Source organism: Myodes glareolus, chromosome 6 (assembly GCF_982192425.1).
Source record: "Myodes glareolus chromosome 6, mMyoGla1.1, whole genome shotgun sequence".
NCBI classification, from domain to species: Eukaryota; Metazoa; Chordata; class Mammalia; order Rodentia; family Cricetidae; genus Myodes; species Myodes glareolus.
The window spans coordinates 73189087-73216337 of record NC_142031.1 but is presented as its reverse complement, the minus strand read 5'-3'; the positions used below and the strand labels follow the sequence as shown (position 1 = coordinate 73216337).

General features: G+C 36.0%; 1 protein-coding gene across 4 annotated transcripts in view; it reads right to left on the bottom strand.

The window, feature by feature from the left end:
* The window catches only part of Grid2 (glutamate ionotropic receptor delta type subunit 2), a 1407776-nt gene that overhangs the window by 1299574 nt on the left and 80951 nt on the right, over positions 1–27251 (bottom strand). The gene's annotated exons all lie outside the window — the stretch shown is intronic.

Here is a 27251-nt window from a genome sequence, read left to right as displayed (position 1 = left end):
TCTTCAGAGAGTATTTTAAGGGTGAAAAGTCCACACAATAAAAGAAAATTCTTGCCAATTATATTCCATTATTTTTAAAACATACAAAAGAGACAATTTTAAAAAATAAAATAATAAACAAATATCAATTTTTCCCAAGTATTTCAACAACTATTTCTCTTAGGAACACATTTAAAAGGGGCAGTTAAGAACCTGAGATGATCGCCAACACCACAAACCTGTCGGGAAGGTGAATGAAACTTCAAGAAGATGCAGTTTCTGTCTCAAATGATCAAAAATATCAGTAAAGGCATGAAACATTGCAAACCTTCATGCATTACCATTACATGTAAAATGAGATAGATACTGTGCATGAACACAGACTGCTCCTCAAAATATTAAATACTGATATCACATCTTTTTACAAAAACAAACGATTCCATTTCTAAGACTAAGACAGGAGAACTGAAAATATAATGGCCCATAGAGGTGTTATTCATAATAGTTCACAAAGTAATAAGTCAAGGTCTCACCAAAATGAATAAATAAGGTTTACTTAGAGGCATAGTTATGTGATTTTTAACATGAGAAAGAAATAGAAATGCTAAAATATAACTAATCATTTGAAATGCTTTACTCATTAAAATAAACCAATCACAAAAGACTGCATGCGGTATAATTATATTCATGAGGCATGCCCAGAATAAGCAAATACAGGGAAACGAAGATTAGAATCATGGTTTCCAGAGACTGAGATGGAATGAATAGAACATGACAGTTGATGGGCTGAGTTCTTCTCTTGGAATAATAACTATTTTCTAAAATTATATACTGATAGTGCCACTACTGAAGATATTCTATGAACCACTGAACTACACAAATTACTAGTTAACTTTAAAGAATATAAATTGTTCCTCAATATATCTGTTATTGAAAATAAGTGAGCCAAGTTGTTACCTACAATGACTATATCCAGAACAAAATATTCATTTGCGTTCTATTTCCCACTATTATAAAATAATCCAATAACAGGTTCTAAATTTTCTATTTCTGAAATTGCAATCACAATGAAATAGCACAACTCCTATAATTTGAAAATTACAAAATTATGCATACAGACATATGTGCACATGTATGTATGTCATCACATTGTTTTTTGCAAGACCTAACTTGATATTCTTGGGAAGTCTCTATCTGAGCCTACTGAGTGATGTAGCATTCCAGATGTGAGCTATCATGGCCTGACTCAGTACGGACATTAGTTTTCGTTATTCCTTTGGTGTTAATGTGGGCTGCACCCAGGGTCTTGTGGCCCCTCTACAACTACTCATTCACTGAGCCCCACACCTAGTCCTTCATACAACATTCATTCTCTCTCTCTATGTTACATACCCTACATTTACATGCCGTAACTCAAATAATTAGGTGCTTTTTTTCTGTCAAATTAAATTACAATGTGCTTTATGAAATTATTACTTAAACTTATACCTTTAATAAATTTGCCCACTGAACTAGTAGACAAGTGCTAAGAGTCTTCTCTAAGATAATGAGAGTACCGTTTCATAACCTGCCCCTAAGCATATTGACTACATAATCATCTTAGCAGTGTGTCTGTAGGTTGATACACAACAGCGTCTCACTGGATAGAAGGATCACAATTAAACTTGTGAGATGGCAAGGCTGCTGTTGCCTGGGGAAAGCAGAGAGCAGTGAAGTGGATCAGCATACTGGAGTCAGCATTGGAAGGGAAAGGACAGCCGAGAGAGTATAAACAGTAATGTGACCTGTTTCACAGTTCTGAAGAGAGCATCATGACTGTGACTTCAGGTTATTATGAAGCACTGTTCTATGACACCATAACATGTAGAAATGACCTGAACAACAGAGATCCCCAAAATTTACACTTATGATCCTTTTATAAATGGCATGAATATTAGTTTTTTATTTCATGAAACTATAATGTTCATAGCTTATAGTAACTAGAAGAGCAGTAGTTTTATCTTTCAATAAATAAAATTCTAGTTTTAAATGTGAAAAGTTCAAGTGAGCAAGAGTGGTGCAAGGTATAATTTTGAGTCATAAAGGACACGATGGTAATGTCTGACACCTTTACCAAACTCACACAATGTCTCTCTGGGGTATTTAAGACAGTTCACCTCTCCCCATAGAAAATGGCTAATGAGTGTAGTATATCACAATTTTCTTTTAATAATGTGATTAGAAAACACAATCATGACTTCCAGGTCTCTCTCCTACACTTCTCTCTCAAGCATCCATTTCAGCTTCCAGGCCTCTGTGATTACTTTTTCTAATCCTTTAATTGGGGCTCAGAAACTTCTTCATATGTACAAAAAACAAAATATGGGATATACTTAGCTTATGATTTCATATAAAAGAGTCTATGCACTGCTATCCAGGATCTTGAAAAATCTCCATTTATTTCACTCCTGAAGGAAAAGGAAAACTGTCTAATGCAGCATTTTTGACTGACACTTTATTATCTTAGCACTTTATATATTTTTTCCAAATCTCCCCATGTCTATGAGGTTTCTACAAGAGAGAGAGAGAGAGAGAGAGAGAGAGAGAGAGAGAAAGTCTTTTGGAATTCCCTTTTATGTTATGAGTCATGGTTTTATTGTTGTTTTCAATATTCTCCCCTGTAATTTACTCTTTGACCATTTCAGACACATGAATTATAATCTTTATCAACCTCACGTCCCTCTTATCCATCTCTTCCTTTATTCATATTAAAAGTTACCTTATACATTCTTGCACATCAGTAATAAAAATATTCATAATACAAACTACATATTATCTCGTTAATATACATTAATGTGCTTTACCTTTGCAAACTGCACATTATCTCATTGTTAACTGTACATTAATGTGTTTTACCTTTTAGATTCATTCAACCATTTCAAACAGTGCTGCAAATGAAGGTTTGAACTTATTGAATGGATGCCCATTATAGCTGTGCAATAAAGTCTCCAAGGGCATTGCATTGCATTCATTAGATGTGTTCTGACTTTGTATATGTACTTTGTACATTTTCAAGATATGAAGCATCTACTTTTTTGTGTGCATTTGTACATTTGCATGCGTGGTGTCCAGAGACTGATGGTGGATGTTGTACTCTTCCTCACTCAATATTCACCACGTTTTTAAGACAAATACTGATCCTAAAACTTACCCATCTGATAGGTTGGTCTGTAACCCATGAGGAGGTATTTGGTTATGTCCCTCGGCATTCTCATTAGTGCTGAGGATCTAAATTCAGCTTCCCATGAGTACAGGACAGGTACTTCACTAACTGAGGCATTTTCCTGCATTTATTTATTTCTAGAGAATTTCTATTGCTATGAAATATGAAAATGGTAGTCCTGCTTTGGTAGACTATATAAGATTGGAAAAACACTGTGATGATAACCATTACCAATTTCTCTTAGTCACCTTAACTCAAAAATAGAAATCATTTCTGCTCTTTGCCTAATCATTAGTCTTATACCAAGCACCCATAGTTACATTCATTGATAGTACCTTCTAACTACAGTGCTCAGCTGCATTACTTCTTTATTTGTTCTTTCTGCCTAGAGTGATATTTTTTATAAGATTCTAAAAATGTGTTTCCCTTACTTAAAGAGAACAATAAGAATTGTGACTTTTAGGAGACTTTCAAAAATTTAAACATATTTTAGTTTATGACAATAGTCCTTGTATAAATATCATTTGTGAAATATCTAACACTATTCTCTTATTATGTCAGGACAGCAATATTGTGTTTAATGTTGTAAGTTTTATATAAGTCTTTTGAAAAGTATCAAAATAATACATTTCTGTAGTTCTGCTTATACTTAACTGCCTTTGAGTGAAATAAGTAAGCATAGTCCGATTTTCAACCCATAATTTAGAATGGAATTAGCCAATGCAGACACAAAATTGGTCAAAATGCTGTAAGTGACCATGAGTGTTCAATCCTAGTGGGACATAATTATTAAGCTCCCTGCCAAGGCTTAGGGAACATCTCAGATGAGGAGGTGGAACGAACGAGAATATGGGCGCAGAAGATGATAAGGAATGCGGCGAAAAGCTGTCTTGTGGTCACAGCAAGGCTATTTCACCCAGGGACTCACAGAAGCTGTGAAGTTCACAAGGTTTTTCCTGTAACTCAAGAGTTATGGGCAAGAGATAGCTGCTGAACAAGGAAGACACTTTGTTCTAGCAGATAACTACAGTTCTTTATCTCTCACCAATTCCTCCAGGTCTATTTAACTAAATAATCCCAATCTCTGTAGTAGAATACCTGCTGGGCCCTCTCCTCACTCTGTACCCCATTCCTAGGGAACTAAGAAGGACTTGGTGGAATTCCCTGCTTTTCCCTTCTATGAAACTCCTCAGCACCATCCCTAAGTGTCACTTCCAAATGTCTGGAACCATATTTTAGCTAGAAAACCCCAGTTACCATCCCTATCAGTATCCAAAAAAATGTCCTACCAGGTAACACGCAGCAACCACATGCTTCCAAGAATTAGAATGGGCAAATGAAACCAAAGGACAAAAAAATCCTTCCAACAAAGATAAGAACAGATATCAGTACCTAGAATTATAATCTTCTGAAATTCTGATACCTAGAAGCCATTGTAAAAAAGATCAATCAATAATAGCCAGGACAATATTTCTACACTACAACCCAACAATCTTTCCACAGTAGGCCCTTAGTATAGAAAATAACTGTATTATCAATAAAAAGATCATAAAGTAGATAAAATAGCCATTTATGGCTATGATAGAGGTCTTTAAAGAGGAAATGAATGAATCCTTTAAAGAAATGTGTGAAAACACAAACAGTAGGATAAAATGAATGTGAAAGTGAAAATAGGATCAATAAAGAAAACAAAAACTGAGGTAAATCTGGAAATCAAACATTTATGAAATCAAATAGTAACCTCGGAGGCAAGTCTCAACACAAGAAAATGAGAGATGGAAGAAAGAATTTCACACACAGTAACAATAGACAAAAAATGGATACATTGGTCAAATAAAATTGAAAATCTAACTAAGACCATGACCTGAAACAGCCATAAAATCTGACACAATATTAAAAACCAAGCTATGCATAATAGGAAATGAAGAGAGAGATGAAACCCAGACTAAAGGCAAAGGGAAATATTTTCAACAAAATCACAGAGGAAGATTACTCTAACATAAGGAAAGAGATGTCAGTCAAGGACAAGAAGCTTATGGGATGCTGAATGGACTAACAGGGAAAGAAGGTCTCCTCAGTACATAATAATCAAAATACAAAATTTACAGAACAAAGAAAAATGAAGGTCCACATAAAAATCTACACACCTATAGACACCTGATATTTTTGATTAAAAGAATCCAGAAATTCAAATTAAAAACAGACAGCATCTTCCACAAACTGTGCTGGTCAAATGGTGGAATGACATGTAGAAGAATATGAATGTAGACCGCAAGATGAGCAGTAGAGAACAAAAACAAAGTGAACTCAGAGGCATCGCTGGAGGTTCCATGTCTCAAAATGTTCTGTCAGGGGTCTTCTATAGCTTTCAGATTTACTTATTTATTATTTTTTCTGTCTTTTTGCCCCAAATATCCTTGCATATATATTATGCTTTCCAGTTAGGAGCCTCTTATGGGATTCCAATGGTGCAATTGAGCAGGTCTCTGATTCTTGTGCCTTCTCTGGAGTTTTTTCCTTTGGTCCTTTTCAATTTGTAATTTATTAGTTTTTGTTTTATCTCATTTTCTTTTATTATTATCCTTTAGAATCTTGATTGTATTCTAATCATAGACAGAGTAGGGGTGGATCCAGATTGGAGGGGAGATGGGTAGGAACTGGTTAGGAGTAGAAAGATGGAAAACCGTAATCAGACTATATTATGTGAGAGAAAAAAATCTATTTTTACAAAAGGAAAAGAACCCAATATATATATTGCAAATATTGCCTGCATGTTACATCTATATATAACACAGTAAAAATTTATGCTGATCTTGACATGGAACACTTCTGTCGGGTTAGCAAGCAGGTGGAATGAATATACTAGAAACAAGAGAAGTAGCTATTTGCAAGAATGAAACCTGAGTTAAAACCCTGAGTTAAAGAATCTGTCACACTTAATGACATGCGGATTCAGCTCACTAGGATTTTGAATCAACTAATATGCACAACTCATTACGTCTCTGCAAAGTTGTTCCACAGAGATTTAACTGAGGACGGTGGAAAATCAACCCTTAACACAGGGAGGCACCATCCTATGGGTTGGTCTCTCAGATTAAATAAAAGGAAAAAGAAAAAGTAAGGTTAGTAGGGTTGTTTATCTCCTGCTCTGACTCCTGCTCACTCTTTCTTGACTATAGACACTATGCCACTAGCTGCTTCCTCCACATGAATTCCTGAATCCATAGACAATACTCCTTTAAATCTTGAACCAAACTAAGTGCTTTTTTCTTGAACCAAACTAAGTTGCTTTTGTTGGGTATTTTTACAGCAAAGGTAGTTTATAGCACAAACGATTCACCTATATATTTTAGATATATTTAAACTACAAGGATGCCTACATTTCTCCACCAAAGGATAAAACACTTAGTGTTTGTCTTATCTGTTATTCTAGAATCTAAAGAGGCATGAATTGCATGAAATTTCTATCTTTTCTAAACAACAATTTAGATCCTATATAGATTACTTAGTATGTCAATGGATGCATGAGTTTATCTTGAAGATGAAACAAAAACACTGTATAAATGTTTTACGGAAAACATTTCCTTGAGTCCTTTTTAATTCAAGGTAGAACTTTAATCATTTTAATTGTAATGACACAGTGACTTGCCCATTCTGTCAAAATCTATGGCTGATGGAACAGGGTATAGAATGTCCATTGCCACTGAGAATGATAGTAAAATTACTCTGAGACATTTTACTATTGTTTACCAAAGAACAATTCAGCCAAGAGTAGTGGTATGTTAATCCTAGTTGTCCGGAGGTAAAGACAAGAGGACTTTTTGAAAGTCTGAAGTCAGGCCAGAATATATAAATAGACCTTATATTAAAATTAAACCAGCATAGTAAAAACAGAATGAATAGCTGAACAGTGAGGAAGTCTGATGTAACATGAGACAAATGAAAAAGGATAAAAATATATGCTTTGAGAGAAAACTAAGTTTTATAACAGTAAGGATTTTAAAAGTAGTAGGGAAGGAAAGGATACAATGATTTAAACAAGTATATTTCAAATAATGATTTCAAATAGTAATTACATTCAAATGAAAATAAACGTTTCCTGAAAATACATATTATTAAGGAAATTAGCAACAATCTTTTCAGTGAGACTAGGAGAAGCTGCAAAATTTTTCTGAATAAAAGTATCATTATTGAGTGTAGACATTAGAAAGTTTAAATTTAACCAGGGTTTGTCCATCATTTTCCTTTTTATACAGAGCTGTTTTTTATACTTGGTCCAAAGCTTTTATGCTATTTAGATGAAATATCACTAGGGAGCTTCACATACATTAAAATCATTGAACTACAAATGTCAAAGTCAGCAGCCATGGCCACGCAGGAGGCTAGGCCTCTTAGAGAGCATTTCTGTGGGGTTTACACAAAGTGAGTGATCTTATTCTGGGCATTGCCACTGAGGAGGTTAGGCCTCTCAGAGATCATTTCTGTAGGGTTTACATACAGTGAGTGATGTTATTCTGGGAGTTAGTCATCCCAGTGCTGGTCATCACAGGATTCCCTAGAAAAGTGTTCTGTACTGCACCACTACAGAACTACTGCCTCAAACACATAATCAAAACCAGACATGTCTGAGATCACTGTTGAGGTCAAACAGGTCCAGCAAGGCACTGAAAATGATTGGGAAATTACACCATAAAACCTATGGTATTTCAGATGGTTATTAATATAGCGATCATTACCAACAAAGTGCCTGTAAGCCCTTACACAGAAATTGAGGTAAAAATGAAGTATGTGTTTAATTGATGTGATGCATCAATCTAGAAGGAGCAGCTATAGGTGCCAAGAGTATTTCGCTCACTCAGGCCCTCCTTTGTAAGCTGTGACCTCAGAGTTGTTCCTGGTGCATTGAAACAAGTGACCAGAGCAGATGCACTCAAGTTTCTTTCAGCGGAAACCATGCCGAGTATTTCTGGGAAGGAGCACACCTGGTGACAGCCTTAGCACCTGAGAAAAAGGGAGAAAACACCTAACTAGAATAATTCCCTGAGAATAACTGAGCACTAGCAGAAAAACTCTACACGAATGTTTACTTAAAATGAATATATATGTGAATATTCATATATATGAATGTATATATGTATATATGAATAAATACATATAGATATAGTTGGATTCATTCTATAAGTTCTTTTCCTCTATAGTACCTTAAATAACAGAGCATTTATCTGTAATTTCTAATCTATTTTCACATTTTAATAGAAGTAATACTACAGATGATTCATGTGTCTTACCCTTTATTGGGGTGTAATCTTGTACTGCATTTCAAGACAATCGTGCCTAATAAGAGATGTATGAAGCTGACTCTGGAAAGATTAAAAACTGTGACATTACAGGCTTTACAACACTATGCAAATAAAGCCATCAATCACAAGATTTAAGAATTGTGATCCACACTGACAGTTCTTTTCAAAGCTTTGTTGATATTTCTGAGATGAAGTTATGACTCTAGGAAATTTTGCAACTAAACAGTTCAGGAGCAATAAGGCACAATGAAACAAGACATCATCTGCAAATATGATGATTGAAAAATGTCAAGAATGTCATTAAATTTCTTGAAAATATGCATAAAAAGCTGTTAATGAAGTTGATCTTCCATAGTCTATAGTTACACTTCATTTAGTTTTGTGTTTTACAGACATTGTAAATACAATGTCATTAACAATATGATGTTCTTTAGAAAATAAAATTATTTTAAATAAAAACATTTTCAAATTGAGTTTTCTTAATAAATTGGAAATCTTTTATTTACTTTATAGAAATACACAACAATTCATATAAAACTGAAGCAATACATTTGACTTATTAAAAAGATAATCAATTCACTTTCTAATTCTTTAGGTACAGTAAGACTTATTCCACATTACAGTCAACATGTTGTGTTATTGTTTTTTTTTTGCATGCTAGCCTGTTGGATATGGTTTTTAATAAGAAATATAGATTTGCGTGAATATATATTTTTTCTAGATGTAGAAAATGTTCTTCAAATTCGAAAGCAATTTCTTAGACTACAGTGCATATTTCTACAGTGTATCTAGGTAAATAAGGGAGAAATACAACATAGAGCAGCATTGTTGATAATAATTTGTTCAAAAGGGCAAAGCAACCATGTGCATAAATACAATTTTACTAGAGAACTTGTGAGATACAGAAGGAACAAACACAATTAATATGTAGACTGATCTTAACCTGAATAAAATTACTATCTAAATATTGTCTACATTTTAGAGAAGAGTATTGACAATATATTTTCTTTGATTTTGGTAACTAACAGCGTTATGTGAAGATTGTCTTTGATTTGGAAGACTGACAGACCTAGTTTTACTATGATTCAGACCCTGTCTAAGTAATGTCATGGCATCTTCGGTCACCACTGTGAAGCCTTACTGACTCCAGTCAGACATTGTTTTCTTGGTAGTTGTCAGTGACATCCTCTCATCAGGCCGAAATGGGTTTCAACAAAAACTAGAGTTTTTAAAAACAGTGAAGACAAAGACATCGTGGTTCAGCGGTCATGACCTGAAGGAGGGTCATTTTTTTAAATGGTTCTTCCAGTATCAATTTTAGCAGCAGATATCATTGTAGGAGACTTCAGAGAAGCAAGAAACCACAAAGATGGTAGGGTGTGTGTCCTTTATAGCAAGGCTGCCCATGGTGACCTTATTTATTTAGGTTACTTCATGGTGTCTGAGGTTTCTGTTCTGCCTGGTTCCTGCAGTCATTAAGAGTCAAAGAAATCACACAGAGGTCTACATTAGTTATAAACTGATTGGCCTAGTAGCTCAGACTTCCTTTAACTCTTTTTATTAAAATTTATTTATTATGTATATAGTATTCTGAGATGTATACCTACATGCAAAAACAGGGCACCAAATCTCATTATAGATGGTTGTAAACCACCATGTGGTTGCTGGGAATTGAACTCTGAACCTCTGGCAGAGCAGTCAGTGACCTTAACATCTGAGCCATCTCCCCAGCCCTCTTTTTAACTCTTATAACTTATATTAGCCCATTATTCTTGCCTATCTTAGCCACGTGGCTCAGTACCTTTTTTGGTGAGTCAGTCACATATTGCTTTCTCCGTGTCAGGATCACGAGTGCAGACTGCAGAATCTTCTTCTCCGAATTCTCCTATTCTCATTGTCCCATCTCTACTTCCTGCCCAGTCACCCCACCTATACTTCCTGCCTGACTACCAGCCAATCAGCATTTTATTAAACATAATCCAAGTGGCAGGATAAAAGACCATGTCCCACAGTAATTTCAGATAAATAGTTTTATTCAAAATAAACAAATGAGGTGACAGAATTACGACCCCAGGAAAGAAAGTTTCATAAATCTGTTTTGACATTTGTACATGTGAACTCTATTTCTTTCCTCAGAACATACTTGAAAATATCCCAGTGATGAAGGCTATAGGTCCTTCTTGAGCCACAGTTAATGGCAACAATTATTTTAAACCAATAGAAAGGAAAGAGGCTGGACAAGATATGAGTGAGTTCTGTCTGTCAGGTTGCTAAATGTGCTAAAGTAAATGGCTAACATTCGAGGGATTCTCCCTATTCATAGAAACTACTTATGTGAATATCTGTAAAAAGATCTTATGTGAAGATCTGTAAAAGAATATCTGTACTTATGTGAATTCTGTGAATTTTACATCAAGTGAAAAAAAATTACTCAAGAAATGTGTGTGTGTTTTTTTTTTTATGTACAGACATCTGACCATCTCTTTTAGTTGTATGACTGATATAGCAAGGTCACATAAATATCCCTTAAATAAGATATAATTTCAAAGTTAAATAATGACACACTTATGGACCAAACAAAATTTTATAGAAGTCAACTTTGCTGAAAAGCATCTCATTAATTGGTCAAGAGAATTCCTTGCTAAAACAACAAAATTGCTAAAAATTTAAAGTATATGTTAGTTAGTGGACATAAGGTTATCGGAAAAGATGCACATCATGGAATGTAACCTGTTGTGTGAGTTAACTTGTACAGACACCTACACAGGCAGATGCAGTAACAGCATTTCTCAGCCTTCATCTACAAGTTTTATGTTTATAATAGTCTTTAAGATCACGATATTACTTTAACAACATACACACAGCACACATAACAATGACTTAAAAGAAAAGAAAAGATTGGGAATCTGTATTTTGTGAAATGAGCTCTATAGGAACAGAGAGTTCTTACAATTCCATACTATGTCTAGAGTACCATACAATAAACTGTTCGACAAAAATAAAGAGCGCTGGTGGATTACAGGGATAACTGAGAATCTTAGTTTTTCTTATTTCAATATGTATCAACATGAGGCAAGATGATTTACAATTCACTTTCACCCTTCCTGAAAAATCACCTGTACTGACTTGAGAAAATCCCACATGGAAGAGGCACTGAAGGCAGAAGAAGCATGTAGTCATAGGAACTAAGTAGAGGGCAATTAGTTGCGAGCATTGTGTTGAAAAATGTAATTTGAGATTATAAAATATTTAACTGTATGTAAAGTATTATTAATAATAACTTATGAAAATGTTTTAAAACATCCAACATTCTAAAAATGTTAAAACCTTTTAACCTCCATAAGCCAGACCTTTTACTGAGAGCAATATCTGAATTGCCCTGGGTGAAATAATTTTGGGAAAAAATGATCTCTTAGAAAATTCTCAACAGAAGAAACGAAGATTCATTTTCAGTTCTATGTAGCATCAGTACAAAACTGATAACATTTCCACTACTCTCAATCACCAATATTCTAGTGTGGTTATTTATTTATTTATTTATTTTTATTTTTTTGTTTGTGTGATTGCTTAAGTGAGGGGGGCATGGAGTTAAGCAGGTGTGGGAACTCTATATATATTATTTGACATTCTTTTTTAAATTAAATGCAAGAAAGCAGAACATTAACTTATAACTAAGCTTAGAATAGCATTGGTAAAATATGAAAGTCATATTTTTTTATACATTCGAACTTTAGTTAATCTGAATGAAAAAGGAAGAGGTATGCTGTGCTATGGAAAGACCAGAGATATTCTTTGATTTAAAGATGCGTGACAGAAGATGTAAGACAGGACATTCACATAAACAAACTTCTTTTAATGGTGGGGGTTATACCTTTGTTTCAGAGATGATACTGCACAAGGAAATCTGCTTAGTCAAGCATTTCAGAGTTGGGAACCTCAAAACAAACTGACTAAAGTGTTTCCTCCTCCACAAACTTGATCCCTATTGCATGCACTTATCCCTCTTTTAATTTGGATTTAACAAATGATTTTGTAGTAAGATATGGCATCTCTTGGCTATATTCCCAAGAGCGGAATTGCTGGGTCCTGAGGTACATTGACTTCCAGTTTCCAGAGAGACCACCACACTGCTTTCTAAAGTGACTGCACAAGTTTGCATTCCCACCAGCAATGGATGAGTGTTCCCCTCTCTCCACATCCTCTCCAGCAAAGGCTCTCATTGGTGTTTTTGATTTTACCTATTCTGACAGGTGTAAGATGGTATCTCAAAGTTGTTTTGATTTGCATTTCCCTGATCACTAAGGAGGTTGAGCATGACCTTAAGTGTCTTTTGGCCATTCGAACTTCTGTTGAGAATTCTTTGTTCAGCTCAGTACCCCATTTTTTAATGGGTTAATTAGTTTTAGCATCTAGTTTCTTGAGTTCTTTGTATATTTTGGAGATCAGACCTTTGTCTGATGAAGGGTTGGTGAAGATCTTCTCCCAATCAGTAGTTTGCCGTTTTGTCTTACTGACAGTGTCCTTTGCTTTACAGAAGCTTCTCAGTTTCAGGAGGTCCCATTTATTCATTGTTGGTCTTATTGTCTGTGCTACTGGGGTTCTACAAAGGAAGTTGTCTCCTGTTCCCATGTCTTGTAGACTACTTCCCACTTTCTCTTCTGTCAGATTCAATGTGGTCTTTAATCCATTTGGACTTGAGTTTTGTGCATGGTGATAGATATGGATCTATTTTCATTTTTCTACACGTTGACATCCAGTTATGCCAGTACCATTTGTTAAAGATGCTTTCTTTCTTCCATTGTATAGTTTTAGCTCCTTTGTCAAAAATATGATGTTCATAGGTTTGTGGATTAAGTTCTGGGTCCTCGATTCTATTCCATTGGTCAACATCTCTGTTATTGTGCCAATACCAAGCAGTTTTCATTACTGTAGCTCTGTAATAGAGTTTGAAGTCAGGGATGGTAATTCCTCCGGAAGTATTTTTATTATATAGGATTGTTTTGGCTATCCTGGGTTTTTTGTTTTGCCATATAAACTTTATTATTGTTCTCTCAAGGTCTGTTTTTGCTGGGATTTTGATGGGGATTGCATTGAATCTATAGATTCCTTTTGATAGAATTGCCATTTTTACTCTGTTGATCCTCCCAATCCAAGAGCATGGGAGATTCTTCCATTTTCTGGTATCCTCTTCAATTTCTTTCTTCAAAACCTTAAAGCTCTTGTCAAATAGCTCTTTCACTTCCTTCGTTAGAGTTACCCCGAGATACTTTATGCTACTTGTGACTATTGTGAAAGGTGATGTTTCTCTGATTTCCCTCTCTGTATCTTTGTTCTTTGTATATAGGAAGGCAACTGATTTTTTGGAGTTGATCTTGTATCCTGCCACATTACTAAATGTGTTGACAAGCTGTAGGAGTTCTCCGGTAGAGTTTTTGGGGTCTCTTATGTACACTATCATATCATCTGCAAATAATGAAAGTTTGACTTCTTCCTTTCCAATTCGAATCCCCTTGATCTCTTTATGTTGTCTTATTGCTATTGCTAGAACATCAAACACTATATTGAAGAGGTAAGGAGAGAGTGGAAAGTCTTATCTTGTTCCAGATTTTAGTGGGACGGTTTTGAGTTTCTCTCCAATTAGTTTAATGTTAGCTGTCGACTTGCTGTATATTGCTTTTATTATATTGAGGAATGAACCTTGTATCCCTAATCTCTCCAAGACCTTTATCACAAAGGGGTGTTGAATTTTGTCAAATGCTTTTTCAGCATATAATGAAATGATCATATGGTTTTTTCCTTCAGTTTATATATATGATGGATTACGTTGATAGATTTTCATATGTTGAACCATCCCTGCCACTCTGGGATGAAGGCTACTTGATCATAACGTATAATTTTTTGGATGTGTTCTTGGATTCTGTTTGACAGTATTTTATTGAGAATTTTTGCATCAATGTTCATGAGTGAGATTGGTCTGTAATTCTCTTTCTTGGTTAAGTCTTTGTGTGATTTTGGTATATGTTCAAAGCAGCACTATTTGTAATAGCCTGAACCTTGAAATAACCTAGGTGACCCTTAATAGAAGAATGGTTAAAGAAGGTGTGGAACATATACATATTGGAGTTTTACTCAGCGGTAAAAAACAATGACATCTTGAATTTTGCATGTAAATGGATGGAAGTAGAAAACGCTTTACTGAGTGAGGTAACCCAGACCCCAAAAAGAGGAATATGGCATGTACTCACTCATAAGTAGATTCTAGCCATCATAAAAGGACATTGAGCCTAAAATTAGTGATCATAAAAAAGCTAAATAAGAAGGTGAACCCATAGAAAATCTTATAGTTATCCTCCTGGATATTGGAAGTAGACCAGATTGTCAGGCAAAACTTGGGTGCATGGAGGCGTGGGGGGTGGATGTAAGGGGAGATGGGTAGAGAGAAGGGAGAAGCGAAGGATTCAGGAGAGCTTGGGGGAATGGGATGGGTGGGATGGAGGAAGGGTAGATATGGGAGCAGGGAAGTAGTTATCTTAATTAAGGGAGCCATTTTAGGGTTTGCAAGAGACTTTTCTCAAGAGGGTTTCCCAGGTCCAAGGAGAGGTCCCCAGATTGTTCCTTGGGTGGCAGAGGAGAGGGTGCCTGAACTGGCCTTGTCCCATAGCCACACTGATGAATATCTTGCATATCACCATAGAACCTTCATGTGGTGATGGATGGAGATAGAGACAGAGACCCACATTGGAGCACAAGGTCTAAATGAGGAGCAGAAAGAGGAAGAACATGAGAAAGGAAGTCAGGATCATGAGGCGTACGTTCACCCACTGAGACGGTGGGACTGATCTAATGGGAACTCACCAAGGTCTGCTGGACTGGGAGTATGGAGCATGTGATCAAAATAGACACACTGAATGTGGCTGGCAATGAAGGCTGACTGAGAGGCCAAGGACAATGGCACTGGGTTTTTATTCTGCTGCATGGACTGACTTTGTGGGAGTCTGGTTTGTTTGGATGCACACCTTTATAGACCTGGATGGAGGAGGGAGGACCTTGGACTTCACAAGGGGCAGGAAACCCTGCCTGCTCTTAAGACCAAAGAGGGAAGGGGAGGTCGGGAAAGGGAGGGAAAAGGGAGGCGAGGAGGAGGTGGAAATTTTTAATAAAAAAAAAAGAAAAAAAATAATTTGGATTTAAGAGATTATTTTGAAAAAGATAAAGGAGAATATACAGGATCATATATAAAATATTAACCAAGAAAAGAAATATCAGTAATTGGCACTTTTGGATTTGTTTATTGGATGCTATTTTCCAATCTCTAAAAAAATCTTTGTTCTCAGCATAGATGTTTCCAGAAACATAATAAAAAGTAATAAAAAGTATTGTTTTTGAGTGTCTAGTGGGGGTTTGAAACTGGAATCACAAAAAACCAACACAGCTTATCTTTTGCTCTAACAGTGTACTCTGAAGTGGGTATGTTCAGACGGAAGGGTTGTTGTGAAGGCTCCTCATGTACTTCATACCCACTTGAGAACCCGAGGAACCACAAAGAAGCACTTTCCGTTTCACTCTGGCAAACATTTCTAGCATTCCAAGTTTAGATAAGTGTTCCAACATGCTTTATCATTTTCTCATTCATTTTCATGCACCCTAGAAAGTTAGTCATGATATTCTGTGGAAATATGAAATTATTCAATGACTTCTAGGAAAATAAAAGTATGTTTTCATACATTTTATCTTATTATAAATCTTAGAATCAAACTACAGGGTTTATCAATTAATTATATATGGAAGTTTTAATATGTAACAGTGGCTAAATTTAACCACAGCCAAACATGATTAACTTGTATCATTCCTTGCTTTATGCTACACGACTAACCTCAAATAATTTTTGTTCTGCCAGAAAAGTTTCAATCACATTAGTTTAAAATTAATTTTCATTTTTAATAACCTATCATTGTCATTATGTTTCACTACTGAAATTAAAAAATGTTGACAATTTAATTTTTAATATTCCTACATTAGAATTTTAAAATTATATTAAAAATCTAGCTTATGCACAAGGAAGATACTATCATATATATTGTAAGTGGATCTCTTTGGTCAACATGTTATAATCCATCATCATCAATATGCTATAAGTGTATTGGGTATGGAGACACCAGTTCAAACAGCATCCCCTCCAAGTAAGATAATGATAGATGTGCTTCCTACTCAATGTGAAACAACACCATTCTGAAAGGCATTATGGTTCTTACAGTGCTTTAACTGCAGTGTATCACTGAATGGAATATAATAATAAATTCAATCACATAAAAAAGCACCTTTATAATCAGGTAAACTAGCAAATCATTCATTATCTGTAATAGGAAGATAATATTTTATAGACAGCATGTTTTATGTATTGAAGGACTTCTGTCAAAATTAAGCAAGATAGCTATTCCATATGTTTGTGTCTATCCTTGTATATAAATATGTGTGTGTTCCACACCTTCTTTAATCATTCTTCAATTGACGGGCACCTAGGTTGTTTCCATGTTCTGGCTATTACAAATAGTGCAGCTATGAACATAGTTGAACAAATACTTTTGTAGTATGATAGGGCATCTCTTGGGTATATTCTCAAGAGTGGAATTGCTGGGTCCTGGGGGAGGTTGACTCCCAGTTTCCTGAGAAACCGCCACACTGATTTCCACAGTGGCTGCACAAGTTTGCATTCCCACCAACAATGGATGAGTGTTCCCCTCAGTCCACATCCTCTCCAGCATAGGCTATCACTGGTGTTTTTGAGTTTAGCTATTCTGACAGGTGTAAGATGGTATCTCCAAGTTGTTTTGATTTGCATTTCTTTGATTGGTAAGGAGGTTGAGCATGACCTTAAGTGTCTTTTGGCCATTCGAAGTTCATCTGTAGTGAATTCTCTGTTCACTTCAGTACCCCATTTTTTAATTGGGTTAATTAGAGCTTTAGTGTCTAGTTTCTTCAGTTCTTTGTATATTTTGGAGATCAGACCTTTGTCTGATGAAGGGTTGGTGAAGATCTCCCAGTCCGAAGGTAGCCTTTTCATCTTACTGACGGTGTCCTTTGCTTTACAGAAGTTTCTCAGTTTCAGTAGGTCCCATTTATTCATTGATTCTCTTATTGTCTGTGCTACTAGGGTTCTACTTAGGAAGTGGTCTCCTGTGACTATATGCTGTAGACTACATCCCACTTTCTCTTCTATCAGGTTCAAAGTGGTCAGAGAGTGGAACATATACACATTAGAGTTTTACTCAGCGGTAAAAAACAATGACATCTTGAATTTTGCATGCAAATGGATGGAAATAGAAAACGCTTTACTGAGTCAGGTAACCCAGACTCAAAAAGAGGAATATGGCATGTACTCACTCATAAGTGGATTCTAGCCATACTTAAAGGTGTTTGAGCCTATAATTCGTGATCCTAGAGAAGCTAAATAAGAAGGTGAACCTGAAGAAAATCATATAGTTATCCTCCTGGATATTGGAAGTAGACAAGATTGCCAGGCAAACTTGGGTGCAAGCGGGGGGGGGGGAGTGGAAGTAAGGGGAGATGGTGAGGGAGAGGGGAGAGGGGGAGGATTGGGGATGGCTTGGGGGAATGGGATGGGGGGAGGGAGGAAGGATGGTTATGGGAGCAGGGAAGTATATATCTCAATTAAGGGAGCCATTTTAGGGTTTGCAAGAGACTTGATTCTGGAAGGGTTCCCAAGATCAAGGAGAGATCCCCAGATTGTTCCCTGGGCAGCAGAGGAGAGGGTGCCTGAACTGGCCTTGGCCCATAACCATACTGATGAATATTTTTTTAAAGTTTATTAAATTATGAAAGTTTTCATTTCTGCCCCTCCTCCCAACACCCTCCCACTCCCCTCTCCCCCTCCTCCTCCCTCTTCATCTCTAAGAGCGGTCAGGGCTTGTGGGGGTGGGAGGGTTGTTGGAAGGGGAGAGGGTTAGAGAGAAGGGAGTAGTGGAGGAATGGGGAAAGCTAGGTGGACTGGGATGGGGGGAGGGAGGAAGGATGGATATGAGATCAGGGAAGAATATATCTCAACTGATGAATATTTTGCATATCACCATAGAACCTTCATCTGGCAATAGATGGAGATAGAGATAGAGATCCACATTGGAGCACTGGACTGAGCCCCCAAGGTCCAAATGAGGAGCAGAAGGAGGGAGAACATGAAAAAGGAAGTCAGGACTGCGAGGGGTGCGTTCAGGCACTGATACAAGGGGACAGATCGAATGAGAGCTCACTAAGGCCAGCTGGGCTGGGACTGAACGATCAAGTGATCAAACCGGATTTTCTGAATGTGGCTGACATGGGGGCTAACTGAGAAGCCATTGACAATGGCACTGGGTCTTGTTTTGTCTGCATGTACTGGCTTTTGGGGATCCTGGTCTGTTTGGATGCTCACCTTCCTGGACCTGGAAGGAGCGGGGAGGAACTTGGACTTCCCACAGGGCAGGAAACCCTGACTGCTCTTGGGACTGGAGAGGGAGGAGAAGAGGGAGTGGGGGGAGTGGGAGGGTATTGGGAGGAGGGGAGGAGGTGGAAATTTTTATAAATAAATAAATAGATAAGAAAGTTAATCCTCAAAAAAAAAAAGAAAATAAAGAAACCCTCATTTAATGACTAATAAGACTAGTTATAATTAATAAAATCTTGATTTTAAAAATTCAAATTATAGAATCTTTATTATTATTATTATTACTAAAAAAATAAATATGTGTGTGTACATGCATGTGAAGGTATCAGTGTATACATGTCTATGTTGCTATGTGTCTGCAGGTATACATATAGATTGTGTAAATATATGTGTGTGTATATATATATTTGTGTACATACATGTATATGAATACATACAATCACTTATACAAAATTTAATATTTTATTTCCTTGTTTAACTCCAAGTAGCTTAAAGTTTAAAAGATGTGGATACATAAAATTATAGGCAACATAAATAAACATACTGCATATTCTTTACTGCTTTTATTTAAGAAAATTTATAGAAACATAATTATTCAGCTCTAAATATAATGATTTTTAAAATTAAATAATCTTTATTTTGATTTTATGTGCAGTTAACAACTCTTTTGCACAGTGCTGTATTATGTAGATGTTTTTCCCATACTCAGGATTGTGTGTGCTGAGTTTAGAGGATTTATAGTATCAACATGGCTACATAGATAGAGTTTTTTCATTTTTATAATGCAAGGGGATTTTCAGTGTGGTTCAAAACAAAATATCTAATAAAATTGATCAATGTTTGAAATATTTTTTACAAACCATATGGGAAGCAACACTGAAAAGTAAGTACAGATTATTAATTGATCCTATACAAATAGTTAATCAAATGTGTGTTGAGTGGATTACTCTGAATTATATTTTAAAGATACTTTATATAAAGTGACAGCCTAAGTATGTGCATTCTGAATGTTGACAAAGATAAATTAAATCATAAGAGCTTTTGTTGAGAAAGTCAATGTGGCTAATTTACAACACTAGATATTTTCAACTATGGTTTACATGAATTATTTTTGAGCTGATATATTTTCAAATATTTAAAAAGTATTAATGAGTCAGTTTCTTATCAAGCTATGAAGAAACAAAAGAATATGATAAAACTAAGTTTTATGCTGGTAAGCCACCCTTTCCTTCAGATACCAGCTCCTAATTGCACTTGGACTTTTTGAGTCTTCTATGTGCTCTATAAATTGCTGGACACAATTTCATTTGAATACCTATTATTTTTCCTTACTTTTCTATGCCATTATCATTAACTAGACAGTTAATAGATTGATGTATCTTCCAATCTATGAAGAATTTTACCAATAACAGAGTGCAAGCATTGTTTGGTCCCGGAACATTTCTAGCTCACATGAATATGTATCTCCTGAGGATAAGGAAAATGTGGTACACTGACAAAATGAAGTACTACACATAGAACAAAATAATGACATCTTGAATTTTTCAGGCAAATAGATGGAGCAAGAAAACAAAATTTTGAGTGAGGTAACCCAGACCCAGAATGACAATTATCACATGTACTCACTCATAAGTGGCTTTTAAACATAAAGAAGAAGAAAAACAGCCTACAAATCACAATCCCAGAGAACCTAGACAACAATGAGGACCCTAAGAAAGACATACATAGATCTAATCTCCATGGGTAGTAGAAAAAAACAAGATCTCCTAAGTAAATTGGGAGCTTGGAGACCTTGGGAGAGGGTTGAAGGGGAAGGGAGAAGAAGGGGAGGGAGCAGAGAAAAATGTAGACCTCAAAAAAAATCAATAATAAATAAATAAACAAACAAACAAATAAATAAAAGAACTAGTAATTTCTTAGTATGCTTTTAATTTTCAACAGTCCCTGACCATGGTTCTGCAAACCCTAAATGACACACTACAGATCTGACAATATACAAAAAAATTATTTACCATGCTCTTCTAAATTAAAATCACAAACACATATAAAAATAGGAAATATCCTAAAAAAAACATTATTCAGTTCAATTGATGGTCAAATATAATACATTAGAAAAGTCAACATAGTCTTGTCTCAAATCCTATTTTCTTCCAATCCTAGGCCTGTCAGCTATCTAGCTGGCCCATCTAGACTTCTTTTCATGTAGAAGTTGTGTTGTAACCATGGGGACAGATACACCTACATCTGCAATTCCTATTCTTTTAAATGATATTACTTTTCATCTTTGAAAATCATTTAGTAGCAATGATTACATATAGTCAATATGATTACAAAATTTTCTATCAAATTCTTGATAACTGACAATATCTCAAGCAGTATAAATATATGTGGAACTCAAGCATATTCAAATATTGGATATATTCATAACACTAATAGAATATTCACTGACATACAAAATCATTGAGAATAATGAATATAGTCTGGAAGATTTAAATTTCAACTGATTGGATAGATCAGATTTCAATGATTGTGATTTGGATAAATCACAAAATACTTGAATAAAACAAGTGAAATTCTTGGTCTGTTATTATCTGTTCTCTGGTGGTCTAAGTAAAAATTTATATGGGATTTAAATAGTTGATTGAAAATGTAAAAGTGAAAGGAAAATCTAAGAATACTTCATAAGAAACAATAAATCTATAATATCTAAAATATTAGTTGATAATTAAGGACATCATGCAGTCAAATGAGTTATGAATTTCAATTCTGTCATATTATTTTTTATTTTCTTGTGGTTGATTAGTGCATGAAATATAACGTCAAGCAAATGTGAATCCTACATGCAGGTGCAGTGTCAGAAATAAGAAATACGTATTCCTACATTCTTACATACTTTGCAAGTAAAAGACATTTGAAGTTATATCAATAATTAATTTTATTAACCACAGAAAATATGCTGTACAGAAATATCTACTGTAATGGCACAAACAACAAATTAAGCTTAAAATATGATACAATGTACAAGTTTTGAACTAATATCTAGAAGTGGATCTGTAGATGTGAAGAGGTATTTGTGATATTAATACTCAGTATCAATTAATTCTCATGAAACCTTTATGATACAAATGCTACATTTATGAACTTGAGGTTAAAGAAAGTAAATAATATCTCCATTTTTTCATAAATTGTCTCCCAAACAGGAAATAAGCTAAGGAACCACATCTTTTTATTTCATTTAAAACTTCGTAGAGTATTTCTGTTTAAAATAGATGTGTTATTTCTCTTAAAATGTAGAGTCTTTCAGGCATGCAAATGCATATAGAATTATATTTCAAGTAGTACTTTATATTAATAATTTCCAAAGAATTGGATCATGTTTTACCATGCAACAAGCTTGCTTATAACATATCCTTTTCCAAAGCAATAAGTGTAAGAATCTTATTTATACTGACTGATATAGTCATAAATATACATTAGAGGTTGTTTTGAAGACAAAAAATGGTATATAATTTAAACTGCTGAAAAAATGAAATTGTACCAATCAGTAGGTTGCCTTTTTGTCTTAATGACAGTGTCCTTTGCTTTACAGAAGCTTCTCAGTTTCAGGAGGTCCCATTTATTCATTGTTTCTCTTATTATCTATGCTACTGGTGTTCTACATAGGAAATTGTCTCCTGTGCCCATCTGTTGTAAACTACTTCCCACTTTCTCTTCTATCAGATTCAGTGTGGTTAGATTAATATTGAGGCCTTTAATCCATTTGGACTTGAGTTTTGTGCATTGTGATAGATATGGATCTATTTTCATTCTTCTACACGTTGACATTCATTTACGCCAGCACCATTTGTTAAAGATGCTTTCTTTCTTCCATTGTATAATTTTAGCTCCTTTGTTGAAAATCAAGTGTTCATAGGTTTGTGGATTGATATCTGGGTCTTCAATTCAATTCCATTGGTCAACATCTCTGTTTTTTGTGCCAATACCTAGCTGTTTTCATTACTTTAGCTCTGTAATAGAGTTTAAAGTCAAGGATGGTAATGCTTCCAGAAGTACTTTTATTGTGTAGGATTGTTTTGGCTATCCTGGGTTTTTTTGGTTTTCCATGTAAAGTTGGTTATTGTTCTCTCAAGGTCTGTGAAGAATTTTGTTGGGATTTTGATGGGGATTGCATTGAATCTATAGATTGTTTTTAGTAGAATTGCCATTTTTGCTATGTTGATTCTCCCAATCCAAGAGCATGGGAGATCCTTCCACTTTCTGGTATCCTTTCATAAGTGGATTCTAGCCATAAATAAAGGACATTGAGCCTATAATTTATGATCCTAGAGAAGATAAATAAGAAGGTGAACCCAAAGAAAAACATATAGTTATCCTCCTGGATACTGGAAGTAGACAAAATTGCCAGGCAAAAGTTGGGAGCATGAGTGTGGGGGTGGGCTGGGGGTAATGGGAGATTTGGAGAGAGAAGGTGGAAGGGGAGGATTGGGGAGAGCTTCGGGGAATGGGATGGTTGGGATGGAGGAAGAGTAGATATGGGAGCATGGAAGTAGATATCTTAATTAAGGGAGCCATTTTAGGGTTTGCAAGAAACTTGACTCTAAGGGGTTCCCAGGAGTCCAAGGAGATGTCCCCCAGCTTGTTCCTTGGGCAGCAAAGGAGAGAGTGCCTGAACTGGCCTTACCCTATAACCACACTGATGAATATCTTGCATATCACCATAGAACCTTCTTCTGGCTATGGATGGAGATAGAGACAGAGAACCACATTGGAGCACTGGACTGAGCTCCCAAGGTCCAAATGAGGAGCAGAAGAAGGGAGATGCTTACTGATACAAGGACAGAAAGCAACATGTCAAGGAGTCCCATATAGTAGCAAAATATAACTCACTGCAGGACTCTTGGAGAAGTCCTGCATGATGCTTAACTGCCCTTTCCACTTCACATGATTCAGAATCACCTAGGAGACCCATCTCTGAGAATATTCATTGAATGTGTGTTCATAGAGATTTAATGGAGGAGAGAACAGCAAAGGATGCTGGTAGCACATCTCACACTCTGTGTTCTTGGAGTGAATAAAAAGAGAAGAGGAAACACAAGAAAGCCCATAATTCCGTACTCTATTCTGAGTACAGCTACAACAGAACCAGTCTTCCCACACTCCCAAATCCATACCTAATGGGAGCACCATGAGGAACAAGATTCTCCAACTACAAACAAAATAAACCTGCCTTTCCTTAAGATCCTTTTGTCAGATTTTTTTGGCCATATTTTTTGGCAAAATTAACTAATGCAGAAAACTGGAATCTAGAAGTTCAAAAAGTAGCTATGGTAAACATGACTACATAGGTCAGAGGCCTTCTGAAAAGGTCTTTAAAATTATGTGGAGGAATTGGAGGCTAGGAATTATTGAATCCTAAAATATTATTATCAAATTTCAATAGGCCATTCAGAGAAGGGCGTATTTCAAATACAACTACAATTGTTGCAGACTAAACTACAATAATTAAGAAAACATGAGAAGTACTGTGAAGGCACAATTCTAGATATTTGAAGAGAGAGACACTAAATTAAGAAGTGAGCTCATAAAGTTACTAACTCAGAACAACTGCCAAGGGAAGTGTTGTCTTCAGGTATACCAGCACAAAGCTGAAGCAGAAGGAAGCCAGACCATATCTCGAGATGGCAAGAGAATTTAGACGCATTGTGCACAGACCGATATGACTTCAGCAGCATATAAAACTACAGAAGGAGGGATTTAATGGAGGTTTGCTCCACAGTTCTAGAAAGCTGCTGAAACCAAGCAATGTGACAAATTCCCTGTAATGAGGCCCTGATAATTCCAAGTGAGGCCGTGAAGGTGAAGCCTAAGTTGCAATGGTAGCTCGAGAACGTTGGAGATACCTGGATTAGGAATGTCCATCAAGAAAACTTGTAAGCATGAAGAGAGAGTTGGCAGCAGAGAAAAGTTACATACACCACAGAAGGCAGATCTGGAGGGGTGGGCATATCCAAAGCTATTAGAGCAGGAATGTCTCCTCCTAAGGATGATGCTGGACTTGGAGCTGCAGGATTTTGTATTTTCCTTGGTGTTTAAACTTACTGTATGCCATGTTTCCTTGTTCTCCTCCTGTTCTGTTTTGAAATGGAAGTGTTCATTCTGTACAACAGTGTATGGAAAAAAAATTAATGTAAATTTTCATTTTTCCAGAAATAACATCTGAGAGACAGCCTTAAATTAAAGAAGATTTGTGGATTGTAAACCACATTAGAGATGTTAAGACCCAGGGCCATATGTGGTTCTGTGGTCCTACTGCAGTCAGGAGCTGTGTTGATGTCCAAGGTCCATCATGCAAATTTCTTATGGCCGTGCTGCCACCTGAAGTCATGTTGATATCCCTGTGCTTCAGTGCTGCTGAGGGCTTTGTTCGTACCTGTGACTTATGGTGTGGCAAAGGTCCATGTGGATGTCCATCGTTCATACATGATATTGCCAGAAACCATGTGCATGTCCATGATCCGTGCTCCCACTAATGGTAAAGCACAAATAAGCTACTTTTGCAGTGGTTCAATGACTGCAGACTCACAGTTGAGAAAGAGGAACATAGAAAGCTTCTGTGCCAACCTTTACCCCCAATGGACCCCGGCGCCACAAATATAAGTAATGGCTTAGAAAAAAAAACCATTGAAAAGATTTCTTAAAATTAGATAAGAATACTAAAATACAGCGCTCCACAACTGAGGGTTTCTGGAGAGGGTACGGGTGGTAAAGGGCACAGATTCTTCTCAAAAGGGTTGCCCACTTAGACTTTGATCATGCTCCAGTGAGTATATAGGCAACACAAATTGGACTTGTATTTTTGTAGCAAAAGTTGTTTTGCTTACTATTCATTTTTGGGCAGGAGGTCACAAGGGCTGTGGGACAAACCTGGGAAGACTAGGAAGTAACTACAAACAAGAGTTAACGATGTGAAACTCCCAAATAATCACTAATAATAATAATGATAATGATATTAATAATAATAATAATAAAATATTATGCTGAGTAAAAGATTTGAGGGGCTATTTCTTGAGGCACAAAGGAACTACATAAGTTTTGCTTTATTTGATGACCATCAAGCTCCAATTACTAAGGGAGGATGATTTAACATGGTGTGTTTAGATGTCAAATAAACAAGCGGCTTATGCTGGTCAGTTTTCACTGTCAACTTGACTGGATTTGTAATCACTTGGTGTGTCTGGGAGAAAATTCCAAGAGATATTTTCTTAGGAAAGAAGAGCTACTTAGAATATGGGTTCCAAGCCAGGTAGTGCTGGCGCACACCTTAATTACAGCACTTTGGAGGCAGAGGCAGGTGGATCTCTATGAGCTCAAGGCCAGCCTGGTCTGCAGAGCAAATTTCAGGATAACCAGTGCTATGCAGAGATACAGTGAATCCCTGTCTTGAAAAATTATCAAAAGAAAGAAAATAAAAAAGAAGGAAGAAAATAAGAAAGAAAGCAAGACAGAAAGAAAGAAAGAAAGAAAAGAAAGAAAGGAAGGAAGGAAGAAAGAGAGGGGAATAGGGAGAGAGGGAGGGAGGAAAAGGAAGAATTAATATCGGATATGGGTTATATCAACCTGTGGGCTATAATCCTAGGTGGAAGAAAGACTGAAGGAGAAAGTGAAGTGTGTATGAATACTCATCTCTTTCTAATCCTCACTGTGGATCTCATTCACACTCTTGCCAGTATAACACTGCCACCATGATGAGCAACCCTCAAATATGAGTCGTAGAATACCTGTACACTGACCTTGCTAGGTCTTTCATCACGCAACAGAAAGGTAGCTAATACAGCATGCATGTTTAGAATCTTTTTCTCTGAGTCATAAATGGCCACATGCTGCAAATTAATATAGTTGTATTCTCTACTAATTATTGAGTATGTCTAAGTGCCAACTTCAGTGTCCCCTCAGGGTCCAGAATAAGACTTAACAGCTAGCACAGGATATAGATTTGAGGGTGAAATGAACTCTCCACTACATATTTTCTGTATCAGTTTATTTATTAATCTCCCACTGTTTTTCTCCTTCTATTCTGTAAAGTTTCCAGTTTACATACACCACAAAACAAAGGCAATTCTCTGAGCTTTTTGACCCTTTATCTTTGAAGGTTCCAAATGTGATCTATATGAAAGACTACTTTCCTGACTGCATGTCCTGCCAAATGAAAGATAGCTACAGGGAGGTGACTACTTATGTATCTCAGAGAATAAAGCAGAGATTAGACTGTGGGAACCAAGGTAACTGACTCTGTAACTAAATTTCTCACTGCAGGTCCCATGATGTTGGGGGA